Source organism: Micropterus salmoides, unplaced genomic scaffold (genome assembly GCF_014851395.1).
Source record: "Micropterus salmoides isolate LMB-PRFRI ecotype aquatic unplaced genomic scaffold, ASM1485139v1 Ms_hic_scaffold_28, whole genome shotgun sequence".
Classification (NCBI taxonomy): Eukaryota; Metazoa; Chordata; class Actinopteri; order Centrarchiformes; family Centrarchidae; genus Micropterus; species Micropterus salmoides.
The window spans coordinates 28,480-46,059 of record NW_024042039.1 but is presented as its reverse complement, the minus strand read 5'-3'; positions in this window follow the sequence as shown (position 1 = coordinate 46,059).

The window sequence follows — 17,580 nt, the reverse complement described above, 5'->3', positions numbered from 1 at the left end:
TGGTGTTTAGACAGAGGTCAAGTACAGATCTGGTCACCTTGTTTACAAAGTCAATGGAGTTTTGTATGTGTTGAGGCGTGTTAGCAACCAAGGGTGCTAGGATGGTAGATATGTGTTTGGCAATGTTGTAGGTGACCGAGTTAATGCTGCTGATAATAGGCCTGAGTGGGGCTCCATCTTTGTGTATCTTGGGTAGTCCATAGAAACATGGAATGGCTTCTCCGGGATACAAATGGTACGCTTTGTTTTACTTTTACACCACAACACTTTCCACATCCACACCTACATTACTGATGTTGCAGACTGCCACATCCCTACTTAAAATGTTATGTTATTTCAGATTATTTTGTGTTAATACCAGGTGTTTATTTTATCAACATTGTGTCTTTTCCACTTTTGCCATGGTCTTTGAGCCAGGTCATGACGGTATAGATGGAGCCACTGGTGGAGCTGGAAGACTTCAGAGGTGAAGTCACAACGTCTTCATTGAAGTAGCAGCACGTTGTCATTAATATTAATGAGAGCTCTTTTTCACTTTTTGTATTTTACAGTTTTTAACCTCCATCCTGTTGGGTTCATGTGTTTGGAGTTTCCATTTTTTAAACCACTACTGTCTAAACCTTTTTCAGCTCTGAAGAGATTATTAAACACTGAAAGATTTCAAGCAGGAACATTGTCTTCTAAAGTTACATAATTTATTCTTTATTCAGATTGAGTCGCTGCAGTTTGTCAGAGATCAGCTGTGCTTCTCTGGCCTCAGCTCTGAAGTCCAACCCCTCCCATCTGAGAGAGCTGGATCTGGGAGGAAATGAGCTGCAGGATTCAGGAGTGAAGCTGCTGTGTGGTTTTCTGGAGAGTCCAGACTGCAGACTGGAGACTCTGAGGTCAGTTCACTGACTCTCTGTTACTATTGTAGATCTGATATGTTTAATTAACAATTGAACTTAAGTTATGTTCATACATAACTTACATCCATTTATGTTTCTTGTACTAAATTTAGTCTGCAGTCACAAAAGGCTTGTGTGTCTTAAAGAAACTGGAGAAGATTTACGCTGTTAGTTGTTAAAGTAAATTATTGTTTATTATTTTTGGTAAATGGTCACATCTGTATACAGAAGATCAACTGAACTAATATTTGTTATGAATTGAGCAAGTTTTCTGCTGAAGTAGAAATATTTGTTTGGTTTCTGTCGATTTCAATGTGTTTTCACAAATGTCTGATCATTGATATTGATCCTTAAGAACACACAAGAACACACACACACAGACACACAGATCAAAACATATTTCCAAATGCAGCTATTTGAAGGATCAATATAGTTTTTCCTCCTCTAATTCCAGACTGGCCTGAGATCAGCAGCATCTTACTAATCTGTGTTGACATGAATAGGTGTATGAATATTGTGCTGACATTTGGATGATGTCTGTAGAAGGCTGACATTATGATGAAAGGGGTGGTGATGGCGCAATGGATAAGACACATGCCTTTGTTGTGAGAGACCCAGGTTCAATCCACCACTGTGAGCCATCCACCATTGTGTCCCTGAGCAAGACACTTAACTCCTAGTTGCTCCAGTGGCGTGCGACCTCTGACATGTATAGCAATTGTAAGTCGCTTTGGATAAAAGCATGAGCTAAAAGAATAAATGTAATGTAATGATCCACAACAACACAAAGTCACTCTACTCATTTTAGAGAAAAGCTCATTGATTAGGACATAGTAATGTTGAGCTACACATTTAAAACCTGAACACATCTGATTGGATCATTAAATTGATTTTTATCACCATAATTTATTCTTTATTCAGATTGTGGCGCTGCAGTTTGTCAGAGATCAGCTGTGCTACTCTGGCCTCAGTTCTGAAGTCCAACCCCTCCCTTCTGAGAGAGGTGGATCTGAGTCTCAACAAGCTGCAGGATTCAGGAGTGAAGCTGCTGTGTGAATTTCTGGAGAGTCCACATGTAGACTGGAGACTCTGAGGTCAGACACATTTTTTATTCTCTGCTGAGATTAATATGATGTGAAAGTTGTGGTACACTAAACTGCAGACATAGCTGATATTATACTGATCACACGGAGTACTTAATGCTAAAGTCTATTTTCTTCTTCAGTGGTTAAGTCCATTGACTGCGGCAGAGCAATGTTGAGCTCCACTTTAAAACCTTAATATAACAAGAAAAATCTACACTGGATAATTCACTCTGCACTCTTAAACTCCGATGTACAGTATATGTTAAATTTCATCTTCCCTTAAATGTTCTCCTCTTCATTAAAAACACTCTGTGAGACAGTAACAAACATAATATCGAGATTCTGATTGTTCCAACACCTTTATGAGGGTATGAAATAATCAAACACAAAATACAATGATTTTTATGGCTGCTGTTCATCATTTTCTTCCCATTTCCGCAAAATTCATCCTGACATATTTGGCATCTTTGGAAACTTCGGGATCTTGAGTCAAATCTTAAATCAGTTTCTGTGGGTTTTATTTGTGTTTGGCTGCACAACATGAGTTTGTATAGATGGAGCCACTGGTGGAGCTGCAGAGTTTAAGAGGTGAAGTCACTACGTCTTTATTGAAGCAGCAGCATTTTGTCATTGAGGGCTCAACATCAATTATTTTAGGCACTTGTCCTTTGGAAAGTAAATTTACTTTTTATAATAAATTTACTTTTTAGTTGTCCAAGCACAAAAAATCACTTGTCTGGATAGAAATGTCATTTTACAGTAATTAACTTTTTCGTTTTGTTGTTGTCATTTTTCAGCATTGCCCCCTGTGAATTTATTAAACCACATGTTGTGGTGAAATTGATCTTGGCTTTCACTCATTTATTCAGGAAACAATATTCTTTGAGATATGTGGGAAGAGAGTAAATATGGGTGGATCACAGAGTCCTGTTGAGCTTTATGCGTGACACACAGGTTTCCCTTTATATGTAGGCTTAACCACTTCATTCACCAACTGTGTTAGACCTATGCACTCTCTTCATCGGCCCTCCCTCCAGTGGCACCACTGTATATGGTCCCCTGCACCTCAACAACTTTATACACTGCAGCTGCCCAGGCATCCTGGTTCTTATCCCTCCCTGGTGAACGATGGCGGAGGTACACCAATTGTCCCACGTCGAATGGCGGACAGTAAACCTTCTCCATCTGTAGTGCTACTCTTTCCACCGCCTTCCACTCCACACACTCCTTGCTCTGGCGTGTGCATCCTGAAGGCACTCCTGGTGTACAGCTAACCACTCAGGCTTGTCATCTTTCACTTTATCTTGGCATTAAGATTGCGTCAGTGGGGAGGTTTGGATGAACGAACAGCAGGTAGTTGGGGGAATACCCTGTAGTGAAGTGTGGTGTCCTCAATCACACCATACAAGAGGGTCAGATACAGCCAGTTGCACGACCCATCGCTGCTGAATAGCCCCTAAGTTAGCAGTAGAGAGGTGACACGGGGTTATCTGTGATGATGGTAAACTTGGACCCAAGTAGGTAACTCCTGAACTTTTCTGTGACCGCCCACTATATTGCAAGAAGCTAAAGCTTCATGCTGCTGTAGTTCTAATCACCACAGCGGGTATAATCAACGCCTCTGTCAGACCAACCAGTACAATAAAAAGTGACGCAACTCACCTATGAAGCCTCATTGTAATCCATTGATGGATTATATTCCAACAAAAATGGTTTTATGTTATGTTGTCAAAGGTCCAGATGATCCAATCCAGTAAAAACATTTAGTCCAAAACACATTATTCCATCAATAAATCCCCAGGGACTGCGGCGGCATCGTTTCATATTTGCCAGCAGACGTGGCTTGTATGTCGTCATAACCGTAATAACTCTGATTTGAATGTAAACAACTACGATCTCTTGTATTCAAATTAGCTGCTGAACTCTAACCTTTCGAGTGACACCAAATCCGACCCAATAGGAGCTCACATGTCCCCTTCAGTCTACAATAGCCAACGAGAGGAGGAAGGGCCAGCCCCTATTATTTCGTGGGTAGGCCGAGCCAATTGCAAGTAATAATGGCAATGACTGGCACTTCATGTAGCCAATACAATTCTGAAAATAACGATATCCAGCTTTAAGTAGGCGGTTCATGATCTACCAGCAAAAAAACACATCTGCATCAAGCTACCGGCTAATACGGAGCGATGCAGCAGCAGCCACTTGCCGCTAAGGGGCGGTGCTGTTTTAGAAAAAATACGCTAAGACATACCCTTGGAATTTTTTCATGGGATTGGTATAAAATTTAAACTTGGACTAGGTAAGGCTTTATGCTATGGGCCTACAGTGTTTTCCAGCTAATAAGTCCCAGCTATAGTTGTGTGCATGCATTTGTTAGCAAGCATTTTCAAGTGGAAACGAAAAATATTAGTTTTAGTATGTTTAATCTTATATTAATCAATTCCAGTAGCACCGGAAGCCTAGGCATGGCAGGAGACTGACTTCCTGGCTTGCGTGATGTAGTGCACTGTCTAGCCATATGTCCCTCCCCTTCACTTAGGTTGAATTTTAGGCCTAGCAGCCTTACTACCCCCGTCTGAGCGGGCATTTTGTATAGTGAGTTATCTGACTGCATTGGTTAGTTCGCCAATAGGTCTACCTTGCTGTGTAATTATCTTCACTACTTCTTGCAGAATCACTGTCAAGTCAGCCTGTATGCTATCGGTCAAATTAGCTTTTTCTGAAACTTCATCACTGACTAGGTTTTGGTTTCTTGCAACATTATAATTGTGGGGACAGTCCTCAAGAGTCCACATTATGGCCTCTTCCCTTACATCAAACAGGTTAAAGTCTGGCTTGGCTTCTCTCTAATTAGTCTGCTCAACTCGCAGTGAAGGGTGGAGTCACTCACCCCCTCAATGAACTGGTCTCTGAGTGCTAACTGTGCGTCATACAGCATTAGGGGACTGTTGGACATTACTGTATCATGTTTTTTACTCTGGTCCAAAATCTGTGACTGCAGCGCCACCAAAGGGTTACATCCATCTTCGTGTAAAAAGCAGCTGGGTTGTCTCCATCATGCCTGGTGCCGGCCCAGGGAGCAGCTGCTGCCCCCTCGTCCTCATCAGACATCCTGAAATGTCTCTTACAGTGTCTTTATTGCAGCAAAATAACAGTCACCACTCTATACAATTCTCTTCCGTCAGTCTAAACGCTCCAACATCGGCGGTCTCCTCCTTAGTCCGCGATGATGAAGCAGAACCTCTCTCCTCCGAAGCCTTAGACGTTGCTCCAGGAACCTCCCACGACGGTTGTCTCTGCCTCTGGTACCAGATCTGGATCTTTATTCACCACTAATGTTGTCTACATACTATCCCTAACCAACTAAAACCTCAACATTTAACATGGGTCCCACTTCTGACACCAAAATGTGTGGCCAGGCCAGGAATGGTCAAACACACAATAAATTTTATGGGTTTTTATTCCCTGACTGGACTGTAAAATCGAGGATTTTGAGGCAGTTGGAGGTTATACAAAACACGGGAATTACTCACTTAATCACTTGTCATTTACTTATTGCATCTGATCATAATTATTTGATTTAACAGTACACTATAGTACCCATTAACCATACACTCTGGTAGACAACAAACAACAAAGTCTAAAAAACATCAAAGTCTAGAAAACAGGCCGGTCTAGACACTCCAAAATCTAGACAACAGTAGTGGTGTTTTCTAATTAGAGAAAATAAAAAACAAATACATTCACGTAGCCACACAATGCACAAGTTCATAAAGTCAAGGTAAAATACTTAAATTTACCAGAAAACATAAAATACATCCAAACACAAAATACAATTTGCCCAACCGTTTGTACAGAAACTCAGAATTAATACTTTATGGATGAAATCAGTAACCGTCTTCTAATGTGCAGGGTGCGCGAGTCAAGTCGAGGCGAGTGGTACTGTGCAGTGGAAAACGGGCCTGTCCACACACTTCGCATCCTGACCTTAAGGAGGAGATCCGTCGGCTCTCAGGTGAACTGCAGAGGAAGGACTCGCTGCTGACCAGCTTCTCGGCCTGTCTCCCACTCATTTCCAGCTTCATGATAGAGCACTCAAAAAACAGCTGAAGTGATGTGTGGGTAAAACGGAAGATTTTGGAGCCCCCTATCAACTGTTCATTAATTTGAACAATACCGGTGCTTGGTGTTCTCTGTCGTCCATTCTTTATTAGCTGAGGACACATGACTGCTCTGGCGATACTTTGGATATTTATATGTCCCTTTCTGAGTTTAAATATGTTTAACAACCCTCGAGCTAAGGGAGCTAACAACAACCAAGCTAACTCCACCACCTCGGACAACGGCATCCTTGGCACTATTGCCTCGCTTCGAGCTGACATTATATCCGAGATGGCGACTCTGAAGAACGTAATTTGTACCTCGGTGGATGCTAAAATAATCTGTGTATGGTTAGTTTTTCCATTATTTCATTCCAAATCCGATCTGTTCTGTTTTTCTTTTTTAAACCCATAACGGAAAATAAAGAAGCTGCATTTTGTTCTATCTTTGACCAGTGTTGTATACCTACAACCCGTTCTCAATCCCCGACTCGTCAAGGTTTTTTTTTTTCGAGGCTACGGCCAGGGTACAACTTCCTCTCCGTCGCTCTGTACGCTCCAGCGCCCCTGCTCCGTTAGCCCTACTATGGGTTGTGTTGCCAGTGGAAACGGCGCACTGGACGGTCAGTGGTTGATCCCTCTGGGTGGATGAAGTCTGAGTTCCTGATTTTATGCATGTTACTGCAACTGGAGGCTCTCAGCAGCGCCGTGCAACTTACTAAATTCTTCCATCTCACAAAGAAAATAAAGGTCGGATTGAAACAGTGTAGGTATTTTAATCCCTGTATGATTCGTTAATATACAGCTGTACTAACAACTATCACTAAATTAGAGAAATCTTAAAAACCGGAGGATTTTCAGGAAAGCGTTCCTGTTCCAGTTGCTAGTGAGTTACAAACTGAACGTTGAGCCAATAGCAGCCTCCGGTCCTGTTTTTCTAACTAAAAACCCACTTATGTTGATGTTCAAGCTCATCTTAATTACATTTAATCAGGCACCGCCATCGCCCAAGTGTATCTGCTGCAGGTTTATCAAGTGTAACACACAAAGCTACTCAAATCGGACTCATTAAATATCAAAATCAATATTTTTTTGTTTTTCTGTTTTAAAACCAAAACGACTTGGTTGTTTTTTTTTGTTTTTTCCCCCCTTACCCTTCTATATGCCTTTCCATTTTTATTCTCCACTGATGGCCACCCTGTCCCTAACTAATGTGCTTCTCTTTCATGTTAATAGATGTACGTGACATGACAGTAGGCTATGTGAGTGGGTCAATTAATTGCATCAGCTGGAATGTGAAAGGCCTAAACTTTCCAATTAAGAGGAAGAAGGTACTCACTCACCTGAAGCAGCTCAACACTCAGATTGCGTTCCTCCAGGAAACGCACCTCTGCGACTTAGACCAGGCTAGACTTCACTGTGGGTGGGCCAACTCTATTCTTGTCAGTAAGAACCTTCCATTCGCAGTCTCTAATGTGGATGCAGACACAATCGTTATGTAATAGTCACAGGACGGTTACACCATTGTCTGGTTATTTTAGCCAACATTTATGCCCCAAGTACAGACAATGGATGCTTCATTAAGGACTTTTTCTCCCATTTACCAGGTTACTCTCCTCAGTTCAAAGTTGCAGCTATCAGGCTATTGTAATTTCAGACCACGCCCCACTTTCTTTAAAACTAATTTTACCAAATTGACCCATATCCTATCGACCGTGGCGCTTTAACTCCCTCTTACTCTCGGACGAAGCATTCATTGAGTATCTGTCTGGTCATATTGTTTCCTTCCTTGAAATGAACCGAACCCCAGACATATCCATAGCAACTCTATGGAAGATGTTGAAAGCCTTTATGAGACTTACTCTGCCTACACTCCAAAACGCAAAATGCAGTGAATGAATGTTTTACAGGATGAAATATTGGAAATTGATAGAACTTATGCCGCTTCTCCTTCACTTGAACTATCTAAAAAACGTCAGAGATAGAATTTGAAACTCTGTCAACGGTTTAAGCAGAACACAGGGCTTAAAGTTCTCCGACGCTGTGCCGGAATTCCGGTATGGGGCGTTTTTGTATTCGACAATATATATGTCTGTGGAAAATATTCTTGCGTAATTTTTTTAACTGTCGCGTGATATCTGTGTATGTGTTCCTCTGCACAATTGGTGGCTCGGTGTCTCTGTCGGTGTATACACAAAAGAAAGGGGACTGGCGCTTCCTGGCTACGTGGACTCTCATTGGCTATTGTAGGCTGTGAATGGGGCATTGAAGTTTCTATTGGGTCAATTAATGTGTCACTCAAAAGGTCAACGTGTAGTTTTGTGTTTACATGCTAACTGTAGTGAATGACGCAACAGCAGTCTGTGTGTATTTATTGATAATGCGTTTTGGTCTAAATATTTTACTGGATTGGATCGTCTGGACCTTTGCCAACGTAACAAGGCCATTTTCGTCTGAATGTAATCCACCAGTGGACTACGGCTTCACAGATAAGTGGTGTCAATTTTGATAACAGGCATTGCTTGAAGTGGGCCATCGGTTAATTCTACATTTTACTCTTTCGTGTCCTGGGACTTTTCTTGCGTACCGGTGGGCTTAATGCAGAACTCATCTGTTCCCATTCTCGCCAGTCTGCTAATCTCTGTCGGCGGAGACAGAGCAGGTAGAAGCTCGGGTGCCTTTCATGCAGCTGAGTGCAGAAAGTTGCTGTCACAGTAACTTTTTGTGAACCGACCAATCACAGCCTGGATGGGGCGATACACAAAAGTTTGATGTGCTACAGCAAACATTTAAAATGTTGAACTCGTTCTGCATGAATGATTATTGACCTGTTAGTTCTTAGCATTAATTAATTTGAGAAGCACCATGTAGCAAGGATTTATAAATGAAAACACAGAAATGAATCTGCTGTCCAACTAGAATTAATATTACATTAGTGGTAAGCTTTATGGTATACTATTATCTGAAATTATAATGAAATAATTTAGCCCTATACCGGCCGATACACACTCCCCCATGTGAATGGGGAGTACCAGTAGGGCTGGGCAATAAAACAATGATAATTATTGCGATAAAATTTTCCTCAGTAACAATATAACAAATGTTTTACTTAATTTATTTGAATCATAAACAAATCAGCACTTAATTTTCCTATTAAGATATTTATTTTGTTGAGGGAAAAGGGACTGAAAAAAAAGGTTATACTTAATCATAATTGTTTTGAATGTTTTACCTCAGATTTGCACAGTGATCCACTGTTTGGCATCAAGTGTTTGTTCTGCCCATAAAAAAAGTCTTCAACAAAGAGGTTCACTCTTGCCCCCTAACTTCCATTTTTGTCGTAAACCCCGAACCCCTTTACAAGGTGTTCTCAAACCTCCTCTCCCCGCTATTGGCTGATATGTTTAACGAGTCATTTAAAGCCCAATCTCTTCCCGCGTCACTATGTGAAGCCTTAATCTCAGTATTACATAAGAAGGGTAAAGATCCCCTTGAGTGTGCATCATATCGGCCAATCTCACTCCTCAGTTCTGACATGAAGATGGCTTATTTCACCATTCATTTGGAATGGCACACCGCCATTCTCCAGAGACCCCGCGCAGCGGGCAGACTGGCACTAACCCGACTGGATTTTTGACTGACTGACTGGACTATCAAACTCTTTTTCTTTTCTATGACGTTTTGTTTTGTGCCTGAGAAACTGAACCAGCTTTATTTTTGCCTGCTATTAGCACTGGACTGAATTTATTTTTGTTTTTAATGAAATGGACTGCAACTAATTTGTGTTTTTGAGATTGTTTGGTTTAAGTGTGCAGAAAACCCAAAGTGGAATTTTGAGTTGGATTGTGCTTTATTTTGTGATTGTGTTTTTGTGAAATCTTTAAGTACACCAATATTTTGTTTTGCACTAAGCTTTTGAGTTTGTGGTGTTTCTTCCTTTTATGGTCATTCAGTGGGAGGGTGTACATTCTTTTGAGATGTACATCCTTTGTGACATTTGGTTTAACTAACTTTGAAACAAATTTATTTATTCTTTATTCAGATTGTGGGACTGCACTTTGTCAGAGATCAGCTGTGCTTCTCTGGCCTCAGCTCTGAAGTCCAACCCCTCCCATCTGAGAGAGCTGGACCTGAGTGACAACAAGCTGCAGGATTCAGGAGTGAAGCTGCTGTGTGGTTTTCTGGAGAGTCCAGACTGTAGACTGGAGACTCTGAGGTCAGACACCATTTTTTACTTCTGTGCTAAGATTAATATGATGTGAAAGTTGTGGTGACTCAAAACTGCAGACATAAGTCTGATATTATACTGATCCACACTAAGTATCTTAATGCTAAAGTCTATTTTCTTCTTCAGTGTTTTAGTCCATTTACTGTGGCAGAGCAATGTTGAGCTCCACATTTAAAAGCTTGATAGCACATGAAAAATCTACACTGGATAATTCACTGTGAACATCTGAAACTCAGCGGCTGGTGAAAGTTTTTTTTGGTGGGGCTGTGCTGTCAGTTTCAGTAACCATCCCAATACAATTTAATACAATTTCTCTTTGAAATAGTCAGAAATTATTTAATGCCCATATTAAAAAGTTGAGGCATTCTTACACAAAACCATAAACACCATATTGCACAAACAGTAACATTAGCAATGGAGTATTCATAACATTCAGATCCTTTACTTAAGTAAATGTACAATTATCTCACTGTAAAAATGCTGTTATCAGTAAAAGTAATGCATTTAAAATATTACTTAAGTATGTAAGAATAATCAGGAAAATGTATCTCAAGTATTAAAAGTAAAAGTATTCAAAGCAGAAAGAAAAATGTCTCCTGTGACTTTTATACTATATCATTAGATTATTATTACTCATGTTTTAATGTAGTTGCTTGAGGTTGAACTCTTTTGTAAGAGACTGTAATTAATGATTATTTTCATTATGCATAAATATGCTGATTAAAATTCTGTCAATTAACTAAATTACTTGTATAAACAGTTGGGTAGTTTAATTTTTAGCAAAACATATTTTATGAACTTCTTTTTTTGTGCTACTTACTGTAAAGTCACTAGTAACTAAAGCTGTCAGATAAATGTAGTGAAGTAAAAAGTACAATATCTCCCTCTGAGATGTGGCGGAGTAGAAGTAGAAAGTGGCATGAAAAGAAATTGAATTTGTACTGAAGTACAGTACTTGAGTAAATGTACAGTTCTCCACTGAAGCAAACACATCACTGAGACAAAATATTAAGAATTTATAGAGTGCCAGATATTGCTTGATTATGTCTTATGCTCTGGTCAACTATATACAAAGAAAAATGGGGTCAGTGGAGTGTGTGTGTGTGTGTGTGTGTGTGTGTGTGTGTTACATCTTATTTGTACAGGAATGTTTCCCGTCTGTCCTTCTGTGGCAAACCTCTCAATGACCCTATTATTGAAGTCAGGAATGTTTCTGAAAAGTTTTTTCTCCAAGGAGAGCATAGCCAGAGCATTCAGGCGATCCTGTGTCGTGGTTTTCCTCAGGAAGGTCTTGATCCTCTTTAAAGTAGAGAAGCAGCTCTCAGATATACTATTATATATCATTAGATTACATGAAAATTGACTTAAATAATTATCAAAATATTTGACGAATAAAATTGTCAATTAACTAATGTACTTGTATAAACTGTTGGGTAGCTTAATTTATAACAAAACATTATATTTTTTGAACTTCATATGTTTTGTTTGTAACAAGCGTACTTTTTAAAGTAACTGAAACTGTCAGATAAATGTAGTACAATATCTCTCTCTGAGATGTAGTGGAGTAGAAGTAGGAAGTGTCATGAAAAGAAAATTATCAAGTACAAATACCTCAAATTTGTACTTAAGTACAGTACTTGAGTAAATGTACTTAGTTATTGTCCACCACTGGTAATAACCACATCTTAACAGTAGTGTATGGAGTGATTATTGGGTCAGACTTAAAACTAAAAGTCTACAGCTGATCAAGAGCTGTAGACATCAGTTTGTGACGCACTGGGGATCCCTTTGCCATCATAGTTCGATGTATTGGGGGAAGCCCTGTAGCGTCAGTTTTTGACGGTAAAGGCAGGTATATGATATTAAACAGAAAAGACTGTGTAAGGTGGTAGTTGGGGTGGATGGAGGGCCAGAACCCGGCCTTTGAATATGTGACAAGTTGGGATTGAGAACGTGTTGAAAAATAAGGTGTAGAGGCTGTGTTTCTGGTTAACAGCACCATGCTGGGCAGGTGACAGGTGTGTGTTTACAGTGTTTGTATGCTCTGAAAAACATCGCAGCTATAAAGCCTCAGCCAGCGGACCTAGCATGGCATTATTACTACATACACATATGGATGTAACGTTTAGGCCAAATAGACATCCGCTAATCAGAAACAGAGGACACTACCTGCATCACTGCCGATGTCATTTTACCAGGGAGTGAATGGTGATTAATTTGATTTTTGTGTGTCTTCATGTATTGTTCTGTGATACTTTTGCTTCTTGGTATTGTTTATTAATGTATTGTGCTCCAGTTTCCTGTACACAAGCAGGGCATTGTTAAAAAGTAAGCATTAGATCCCACTTTTACCACAAGAGGGAGTATAGTGAGTATAGTGAGTTATGTTAGGAGCAGCCTCAACAAGGCAGTGCATTGCTGTAACGTGAGTCTGACCAGACCGTGCTGATAAAAATGTACCGATCCGTTTGTGCATGTTGCAGGTAAGCAGACATAAAATATGAAAGGAACGTACGCATGTAAGTAGACTAAATAGTCATGGTAGACCGTTCAGGTAGGCCGTTCAGTTCCACTGAGCATCTTTTGGCACGAGTGAAGTTGTTGTTGTTAGCTATGTTAACCTAGAAGCTAAGCTAAATTAAGTTAACTGTTGCCAATGACATTAAGATCTTGTGGCGGTACATATAAGAAATTGTGTTTGTAAAGCCTGTAACATGAATGTACATGCAGCTGTTGAAAACAGGAGCTACAGTACTAATCTGCATAAATGTAGGAGTTGTGCCAAATGTTTTGCTTTATTAGTATACTGTTAGTGAGTTATGTGAGCAGCCTCAACATGGCAGTGCATTTCTGTAACTTAACGTGAGTCTGAACTGACCATGCTGATAACAATCAGCTGTTTCAGTCTGGACTGTGACATGAACCCTCACCTGGAAAGAGTCCAACTTACTGCCGAGTACTCGGACACAGTTCTTGCTTTGGATCTACAGGGATTGGTTAGCCCCAAGAAGGGACCCCCTCACCCCATACTCCCGCAGCACCTCCCACAGTATCTCCACGACAAGGACAAAAACAAGCTTTGTTCCTCTTCAATCCAAGGTTCGACTATCGGCCGAACCCTCCTTTCCAGCACCTTGGAGTAGACCAGGGAGGCTGAGAAATGTGATACCCCTGTAATTGGCATACACTCTCTGGTCCCCCTTTTTGAACAGGGGAACCACCACCCCAGTCTCCCACTCCTTGGGCTCTGTACTGTTCCACGCAATGTTAAAGAGACGTGTGATCCAAGACAGCCCCTCCACACCGAAAGCTTTTAGCATTTCTGGGCGGATCTCATCAATCCCTGGGGCTTTGCCACTGTGGAGTTGTTTGACTACCTCAGTGACTTCCACCAGGGAAATTGACGAGAATCCCCCATCAGCCACCAGCTCTGCCTCTACTAGAGAGGGCGTGTCAGTCGGATTTAGGAGTTCCTCAAAGTGTTCCTTCCTCCGCCCAATTACCTCCTCAGTTGAGGTCAGTGCCATCCTAACTGTACACAGCATGGATAGTTCCCCGCCTCCCCGTCCTGAGGTGGCGGACAGTTCTCCAGAAGCACTTTGGTGCCGACCGAAAGTCCTTCTCCATGTCTTCTCCGAACTTCTCCCACACCCGCTGCTTTGCATCTGCCACAGCAGAGGCTGCAGCCCTTCGGGCCTGTCGGTTCTTGCAGCCGCCTCCGGAGTCCTCCAAGACAACACATCACGGAAAGCCTCCTTCTTCAGTCGGACGGCTTCCCTGACCACCGGTGTCCAACACGGTGTTCAAGGGTTACCACCCCTTGAGGCACCTAAGACCTTTAGACTACAGCCTCCCACTGCGGCTACAGCAATAGAAGCTTTGAACATTGCCCACTCAGGTTCAATGTCCCCAACCTCCACAGGGATGCCAGAGTGTGTAGAAGATCTAGCGGACAGGGGCCTCCTCCAGACATTCGCGGTTCACCCGCGCTACCCGTTTGGACTTACCGGGTCTGTCCAGAGTCCCCCACCCCCTGAACCCCTATATGCATAATATAATGAGCAAAATAAAACAAGGTAATTATAGATCATATAGAAACTCTGCAATATAAAATACAAGCCTTTAATGAAGTGTAAATTATGTTTAAGTGACTGTTGGACGATCAAAGTTACCAGAGTCTCTGCTGGTCTGGAAACATCATAGGTCATCCTTGTGCTCATACAGTGTTACCAGCATGACTTTGGAAGTTCCACCTTGTCGTCGAAGTTCCTGGAAGTCTGTGTGCCACCACTTGATCAAGCACAGTTGTCCGCTTGATTGACTGGGAGAAGAATGCTGCAAATCTGATGCTGGGGATGTGTGATGTTGCCTGCTTCATGATGAGGTTCAACTAATGTGCAAAGCAGTGGACATAGTGTGAGCAGAGGACGCCGATTGGCTAAATTTATGGTGATATGTGCACATCTTGTGTCAGCTATTGGCTGCTCTGCTGTACTGCCTGGGCGATGTCTCTATCGCCCAGTGGATAGGCAGGAAGCTAATTTCCCCCCCTAACATAATTATTTATATTTTATATATTACACGTTACTGTGTATTTTAAACACACATATACTTACAATAAGTAATTATTAAGGCTGGGCATGTTAAAGTGTTATTATTGCCTTAATGCATTAATTAATTAACGACGACAATTATTTTATGGCATGTTAACGCAGTTTTTTCTCCTATTATTTTAAGTCCGTTGCTCACTGTCTTTGAATGCATATACAGTCAAACCATGGGTCACTGGAGGGTTGTGATGTTAATCAGCCTGCAAATCACCCACCCAAACAAGCAGTAGAGGGAGGCTTCAGCAGACCATGCTGGATGCAGCGTGTGGGAGAAGTAGATAAACAAAAGCAAGACAAGCGATCAAATGCCATAGCGAAGTGCATAGCTACACACTGCATGCTGATTAGTATTGGGAAAGATGTCGGTCTTAGAAACGTTCTTAAAATCACAACGTAGTCACTATATAGTATTATTATATTATTATTATTATTTTTAAGTATTATAAAAAGAAAAATCCAAAAAAACTTTCAACCAGGGAGGGCAGCGCCCTCTATTGGCCAGCCGCAGTTTATATTTAACATTTTGTCTTCCCCCTAAATGTCCTTCAATACATTAAACACACTCTGTCAGACAGTAATAAACATATTGAGAATCGGTTTGGTCCAACACCTTTTATCAAGCTATGCAGTGTTACTGACTGAAATATTCAAACACAAGATGGTATGATATTTTATTGCTGCACCACTCCATTAAGATGAGATATTGTCAATATTCTGTGCATCATTTTTCCCCCATTTCCCCAAAGTTCATCCTGACATATTTGGCATCTTTGGAAACTTTGGGATCTTGAGTCAAATTTTAAATCTGTTTTTGTGGGTTTTTATTTGTGTTTGGATGCACAACATGAGTTTGTATAGATGGAGTCACTGGTGGAGCTGCAGACTGTAAGAGGTGAAGTCACTACGTCTTTATTGAAGTAGCAACACATTCTCATTAATATTAATGAGAGCACTTTTTACCTTTTTGTATTTTACAGTTTGAACCTGCATCCTGTTGGGTTCAGGTGTTTGAAGTTTCCATTTTCTAAACTTATACATTCTAAACCTTCTTCAGCTCTGAACAGATTGTTAAACACTGAATGATTTCAAGCAGGAACATTGTCTTCTAAAGTTACATCATTTATTCTTTATTCAGATTGTGGGGCTGCAGTTTGTCAGAGATCAGCTGTGCTTCTCTGGCCTCAGCTTTGAAGTCCAACCCCTCCCATCTGAGAGAGCTGCAGCTGAGTAACAACAAGCTGCAGGATTCAGGAGTGAAGCTGCTGTGTGGTTTTCTGGAGAGTCCACACTGTAGACTGGAGACTCTGAGGTCAGACACCATTTTTTACTTCTCTGCTAAGATTAATATGATGTGAAAGTTGTGGTTACACTAAACTGCAGACATAAGGCTGATATTATACTGATTCTCATGGAGTACCTTAATGCTAAAGTCTATTTTCTTCTATGATTTAGTCCATTGATTGTGGCAGAGCAATGTTGAGCTCCACATATAAAATTTAATATAACAAGAAAAATCTAAACTGGATAACTTCACTCTGAACCTCCTAAACTCCTGATTTAGACTTAAATTTTGTCTTCTCCCTAAATTTCTTTCTTTATATTGAAGACACCCTGTCAGACAGTCATATACATTAATATTAAGGATATCATTGTTCCAACACCTTTAAGAGGCTCCCCAGTGTTTATACTAACTGAAATATTCAAACACAAGATGCCATGATTTTTTTAATGGCTGCATAGTTTCATTAAGTTAAAATACTGGAGATATCCTGTGCATCATTTTCTTCACATTTCCCCCAAATCCATCCTGACATATTTGGCATCTTTGGAAACTTTGGGATCTTAATTCGAATCTTAATTCAGTTTCTGTGGGTTTTTATTTGTATTTGGCTGCACAACATGAGTTTGTATAGATGGAGCCACTGGTGGAGCTGCGGAGTTTAAGAGGTGAAGTCACTATGTCTACTATGTACTGAAGTAGCAGCACGTTGTCATTAATATTAATGAGAGCCCTTTTTACCGTTTTGTATTTTACCGTTTGAACCTGCATCCTGTTGGGTTCAGGTGTATTCTAAACCTTCTTCAGCTCTGAACAGATTATTTAACACTGAATGATTTCAAGCAGGAACATTGTCTTCTAAAGTTACATTATTTTTTATTTATTCAGATTGTGGGGCTGCAGTTTGTCAGAGATCAGCTGTGCTTCTCTGGCCTCAGCTCTGAAGTCCAACCCCTCCAATCTGAGAGAGCTGGAGCTGAGTGACAACAACCTGCAGGATTCAGGAGTGAAGCTGCTGTCTGATCTTGTGGAGAGTCCACAATGTGGACTGGAGACTCTGAGGTCAGTAGAGGGTTGGAGTCAGTCCATGCTGGTTTCAGCAGTATTGTACTAAACACAGTTAATATCAAAGCAAAGATCTAGTAAACCCCAACATTCTCAGCGGCTGCTTTCCTCAGTAAAACTGTGAGATGAGAATGGTGACAGGCTTCAGGATTTGACAGAAACACAGAGGGAGAGAGAGAACAGTCAGCCAATCAGATCAGCCAGAAGCCTGATCATGAGTTGATGTGAAGACAACTGTTGTTGTTGTGTTCATGTCTACAGGAAATAAAGCTGACAGCATCACAAGATGTATAGAGACAGTGGTCTTCATTCATCAAACTGTCGTA